General features: G+C 35.8%; 1 long non-coding RNA gene across 2 annotated transcripts; it reads left to right on the top strand.

Moving 5' to 3' along the window:
* The first annotated feature begins 264 nt into the window (after positions 1 to 264).
* LOC135074058 (uncharacterized) lies at positions 265 to 1,761 on the top strand. 2 transcript variants are annotated; one of them, XR_010257741.1, is made up of 2 exons: positions 265 to 740; positions 1,599 to 1,761. It is a non-coding gene; the product is annotated as an uncharacterized LOC135074058 (long non-coding RNA). The 2 variants fall into 2 exon arrangements; XR_010257740.1 differs by lacking the exon at positions 265 to 740 and adding an exon at positions 1,409 to 1,513.
* Positions 1,762 to 6,658: the final 4,897 nt, after the last annotated feature.

The raw sequence follows: 6,658 nt of genomic DNA on the forward strand, positions 1-6,658 counted from the left end.
TCAAGTGGCAGTGGGCGGGGCACATAGCTCGAAGAGCTGATGGCCGCTGGGGCAGGAAAGTTCTTGAGTGGCGACCACGAGCTGGAAGACGTAGCGTGGGCAGGCCTCCCACTAGGTGGACCGACGATCTGGTAAAGGTCGCGGGAAGTACCTGGATGCAAGCGGCGCAGGACCGGTCTTTGTGGAAATCCTTGGGGGAGGCCTTTGTCCAGCAGTGGACGTCTTTCGGCTGAAACGAACGAACGAACGAACGAATGAACCCAAGTAACACAAAACACAATTATAAGAAGCGTACAACAGCATGAACCTACGTGCAGAGCAGTATATGAGCAGCATATGTAGCACTATATCAGCCGTATAAAAGTCTATAAGTGTCTTGTAAGCGCAATTTGGGCCCCAAATAATACGGCTTTGAGCATTATTAAATATTATTAGTGCTGCTAACCAGCGCTTATAATGTTATTGAAGACAGACATTAGTAAAGTTGTTAGACAGCATATTCTAATGTAAAAAGCATTTTATTAGATGTTAGTACAGCTTTGAAACAGCTTTCAGAATTACAATGCCAAAGTTACGTTTTATTCTAAGGCTGAACGTTTTATTTTGTTTGTTTGAAAGTATTCGAAAAAACTTATCGCATTTTATTGTCCGATTTGATTATTTTTCGTTTAGAGTATTGCAGTGCAATGGTGTTGTGAGGAGATGTTTTAATGTCTTTATTTAAAATAATTTATCATAAGGTAAGTATCTTTTTTTTGTTTCAAGAATGAAAATGAGCTGGGAGTATTAGTCTTATGTGAAAATATATATATGTTTGTGGTTTATAATTCACGCGCCCTCACAGAAATCCTTTTTTTAATAAAATAGGGACAAATTTAGAATCGACATATGACACTTCTTGTGATTTTTTTAACGATTTGATTAATTTTAACTTATAAAATTGCTTCTATCGATACTCCGCTTGTAAGAAAAGGATAATAAGTAGTATTTCATGCATATGTGTATTATAATTTTATTTTCTATGTTAGAGAAAACAGAAAGCAAATGGCGTCAGATAATATTAATGTTTTAAACTTTCAACTAGTGTCTTTTAATGTTGTCAGTCTTATTATAGTAAAAAGAAAATGGTTAAGTCATTCAACCTACATATAAAATATCTAAGTGATATCTTTAGCATTACTGTAACACTTTTTAGGTATGTTATAATGTTCATTAGGTTTAAACGTCATAAAAATGGATTGCTTTAGTGTTAATCAGGGTACCGAAACAATAATTTAGAATCCTTTAATCACGTCATGATCCCCTACTCCACGTCTTTCAATTTTATCTGTCTCCAATTAGGTAGGTACCTAGTTTGACAAGTGTTAAGTATAAAATCATTATCACTACAAATGTAATTTGTAACGAAACACGATATAGCTACCTATCTTATTTTTCGCTCATTGTAATAGTAATAATTTAAAGGAACTTTTTGTAACTAGTTAGTAGTGTTGCTGTAGTCGTTTTTTTAAGGGTATGCGTTATACGGGTAATTATTTAGTTTTCAGGTAACTACTTCTCTATTAAGTCATAAATAAGCTTATTTGTTTTTTTTTCAGATGCCTTTTAAAATAGTGCAAACGACCGAAAGGGATGAAGGAATGTTCTACGGAACTTCTTGACTCACACAACAACCGATTGTACTGTATTTTGTGTATGAGGTGTATCATTTTTTGGAACACGTTTTGCATTTCTTAAACCAAATATAAAGTTTGAATATTCCGTCTTTATCTTTCTCTCTTTCTCTTTACTCCACCTGTTCTCTTAGGCTGAGTTGCACCACCTAACTTTGACCGTAACTATGACGATAACCGATGTTTTTTGTATGGGGTTTGACAGATTTTTGACGTTTGTTAAAGTAAGTTGGTGCAACCCGGCCTTAAGTCTTTTTCCACTGTTTATTGTCAATAACGTGACACGTTCGACATAAATTTTCTAATGAATATACAGGACCTACTAACGCACAAATGAATATAATCATACGGCTCGTGGTTTTATGGCCAAATTATGACCTAAAGTAATAAAATATTTTTTTAATTTATCTAAATAGTGCTAAAAGCTTTAAAGTAACAATAAAATAAGAAGATAACAGAGCTAAAACTTTAGTAAATGTTTGGCTAATGCTGAGCAGTAAATAAGCATAAGAAAAGATCATAAAAATGCGTTCAATCTGTAAATGTGTTAATATATCTGAATGCACTATAGAATATTTCGACAACGTTTATTTAATGCATTAGGTTTTCTTATTTACTAATATACGGTTTTAACCTTTGTGTTAGTGTAAATGCTGTTAAAGGTGCTGTATATTAAAAGTAATTAATGTTTTAGTATGATTATAAGCCAATTAACTTAATTTTTTTAGACCATATAATAGCTTCATGCATTGTAAATTTTACCGCATTCTACTCAAAAGCATTTAAACTAAGTCAAAACTGATTTAAAGTGATAGTCTGACTTTAAAACGTAAATCAATCTTAACTTCAGTGAATATACAGATTGCGTGTTACTTGGGAATTGCCTTGACATGTACTCGTATGTTACTAAATCGGCTTATTTTCAACCATCTCTGACCCCAACGAAATAGAGCCTTGTCAAATGAAGAAATATTATTATGAAGCTTAAGTATTTATTTATTTATTCGATTAAAACCCTTGTTAGCTTACAGAGCAGGTCCAAACCGCTTAAAAGCTTAAAAATGTTTTTTTTTATTTATACATATAATAATACTTAATAAGTAACTAATGTTGCTCATGAGGCAGTAAAAGGTTCTGTTCGTAGATAAGTATCTATGTTCTTTTATATTCCAGTCACACTATGTTCATCAAAACAACATTTATTAGAACACGCTTGCGATCGCCGCGGAATTACAAAGCAATTATCGCCCGCAACGTGGCGTAATTGGCAATTACGGGCGCGCGGCCGGGGCGCCGGCGACGCATCTGCAGGAGCCGCCCGGGACCGCCTAAATGGACACCACGGCCCACACGCAGTGGGCGCGCTTTTGACTCTACATTTTTTGCTTAAGCTCGCCACAGTACAAACAGATGTTACCAACACGACAGACATAGGAACGTGTTACGTGAAATAATTTTAATCGACCCTTAAGGAACAGACGCGCATCACCAAATAACAGCAACTAATTCAGTACTTTGAATTAAATTATTGCAATTAATAAATTACGTAATAAATTACGTAAGTATGGGCCTCATAAGAAGGCTCAAGGTCACCCAAAGGGCGATGGAGCGGGCTATGCTCGGAGTCTCCCTGCGTGATCGAATCAGAAATGAGGAGATCCGCAGGAGAACCGACATAGCTCGCAGAATTGCTAAAATCAAGTGGCAGTGGGCGGGGCACATAGCTCGTAGAGACGATGGCCGTTGGGGCAGGAAAGTTCTCGAGTGGCGACCACGGGCTGGAAGACGTAGCGTGGGCAGGCCTCCTACTAGGTGGACCGACGATCTGGTAAAGGTCGCGGGAAGAGCCTGGATGCGGGCAGCGCAGGACCGTTCATTGTGGAAAACCTTGGGGGAGGCCTTTGTCCAGCAGTGGACGTCATTTGGCTGAAACGAACGAACGAAGACGAACGAATTAATAAATTAAAGAAATAAACTTGTGGTAAATTCACTCACCTTAGTAGCCGAGTCCACGCCGCGGGCTGGCTGCTCTCGCCGCGCCGCGCTCGCGCTGGATAATCTTCTTCCATATCTCACGCCGCCAAACGTTGATCCTAACGAAACATTAACAAGGGTCGAGTTATGCACGCAACATACAGTTAAAGGGAATGCGGTAGGCAACACTTGCGGACTACGCTTAATTGTTTTACTTTAATTGTAATTTGTGCAAAGTAAAAGAAAAGAGGCGGAATGAGGGCTATCGTTTTAGCGCTCACCAGTTAGCGCCACTGTAGAGTAAGGTCCTGTCACTTGCTAGTAGCGAAGACAGTGGCACCAACTGGTGAGCGCGAAAGTGGTAGGAGGACTATCGTATTTGCACTTGTTAGAATATATATATCTACATACCTGATTTATATTAATATTCCATGGTAAATATGTATAATTGGTACACTTTTTAACTTGTTAAACACTACACACACAAAACATTGCACAGCCGCCATATTGAGTGACATAAAAATTTAGATTTATGTAATTCGTAAATTAGAATTTATTGTAAGGTTTCTGGTTTCTTAATAATTCAGAATTTAATTTATATCTCGGATTCTAAATATGAAAAGTATTAAAATCCTGTTTATGATATATTGTAAAATGAGAAACTCCAACTTCCGCTTCCGAATAAAAATAGTTATAAAATCCTGTGCCGTGATTGGTCGACTGTTCTGATTGGTCGTTTTAAGCCGACCAATCGGAGTTGAGTAAAAAGAGGGAGAATTTGTGTATAAATGGATGGAATTTCTCATGGAGAAGTAGTCTGAACGGATCTTTGAGGTGATACTGATTGCTGACCAAAGTTAAGTATACATTGTTTATTGGTTCTATTATTATGCTTGTTGTGTAATTGTATTGTATTATTGTGATATTGTATTAACACCTGGCTATGTGGCTGCGCCAGGCCTATTATATTGACACCTGGCCAATTGATGGTGACATGCCACGGGGTCGGGTCGGTAGTTTGATGACCAGTATAAAGAAGGACAATGCTTATAGTTGCCGGTTGTGTTATGGTACAAAACCTAAGTCGTAACCTAACCTAAACCTAAGGCTTAACGTAACCTAACTTAGAACTTGTGTTCTGTGTGTTTGATTATAAATACTGGTTATACAGAATACCGTCAAAATGTTAATAAAAAATAAGACTCAATTACTGCTAGATTACTCATTTTTATATAAGTTATAAATTGTTGAACTGGTTGGAAAAGAGGCTGACAAAGGTGACTGAGTTTCTTCCGCCACTTCTTCTCAGCACTAGCCCATGTTGTCCCGAAGTGGTGGTAGGGCAAGCTATATTTGGGACGTGTATAAGTGTCCTGGAAAAGGGCTTTATACTGAATAAACCATTTGAATTTATAATTGGATTTTTAATTTGGAACTTGCTTATTTATTAAACTACAGTATTACAGTCCTATATATTTCCTCGGTATAATACGATATGATAGGAATATAACGTAAAGTATTTTATGCTAGATTTTGCTTATTATTATTCTTCTTTTTGTGGTAACTTTATTAATTAAAGAATCTGCTTTAATACATTAATATTTCCTAATTTACAAATGACTAATGCCCAAAAATCTAACATCAGAAGTGGGATTCGAGCGTTTTTGCTAATACTTCCTTGTCTAAGTTTCAGAATGGCACCAGTTCTCCGGATACACCTCAAAACCAATTAAGATGCTGTTTTCCCGAATCGAAGACCTGATGAAAACGCGGCGCTACAAGTCATCGAGTCAACAACCAGCGACAACGGTGCAGAAAGGTGATGAACATCGAAGAACGATCGACGGAATTTGGATGAAGCAGCTTGGCGACCATCGCGAAGGCCGGTAAGGCCCTTTAGGGCTTTTCTTACTAAAGAAAATAATACTTATTACTAATATTATGTATATTAAGTCGAGAACCTGTAACACCTCTCTGAATTGATATCATTGTAGTTCACAGCGAGTTATATCAAACCTTAGATACGTCTCTCAGAGCAAAATTATACTAGTAGTAAATCTTTTTAATAGAAGTCTAGTTAGCAGTGTAGAGTATGACAGTGTTGTTTAACTTGCATGGAAGGTCACCATGGTCCTAAATGGGAGGGCTATTTCGTCGGATTGAAAAGACAATGCATAAGACATTTATTCCAATAATCAAAATACATTGTGTAAAGAAACATTTAAAAAAAATAGTTTTCATATAAATTTTTCACATGGTTACTTAAATAAATACAATTTAAATTCTAATTCTATTGCAATATTACAATACATTTGAAAAAATATATTATATCTGATGAAATAGACAAGTAAACTCGTAAAATCCACGGAAGGTTGTAGACATAATCCTAATTTTGGTTAATGGTTTTCCTTACTTCTACTATTAAAAACACTTGGTTCATTACATGATTACTACCGGTACATCCATCAAGTGGAGCGTAGTATTTGTACTGTCTCTGACACATATCCAACACAATAATTGTAATTAAATGTCAGATTGGCCGAACGTATTATGAAAAATTTAACAATAAAATAACAATACTATTTCAAAGTCTATAGGTTTTTTACAACCTTGTTTGCTAAATTGCAGCATTGAGACAAATATACCATTATACACAATAACCGTTTAATGATGGACATATTCGATAATTATTATACACTGATGCATTAGAAAGGAATAGCAATATAAACAAACACTACTATACACGATTATACCATAATCATTTATGTTCTCTTAATATTTGTATATTCCACAACTTTGTTCCCACATTAACACCAATAGGTAATATATCTTTGAAAACAACCTACCTTAGATAAATATTTTGAATAATGCCAAAATGCAAATCGTAGACAATCTGCCGATTCACTTATTTAAACGGCCCTAATGATAATATAAATAAGGCCATTAATTTTTTTTTAGTACTTGTTATTGAATATACCGCATAAAGAAAGGCGTTTCAATTTTCTTTATTT

Source organism: Ostrinia nubilalis, chromosome 8, assembly GCF_963855985.1.
Source record: "Ostrinia nubilalis chromosome 8, ilOstNubi1.1, whole genome shotgun sequence".
Lineage (NCBI taxonomy): Eukaryota > Metazoa > Arthropoda > Insecta > Lepidoptera > Crambidae > Ostrinia > Ostrinia nubilalis.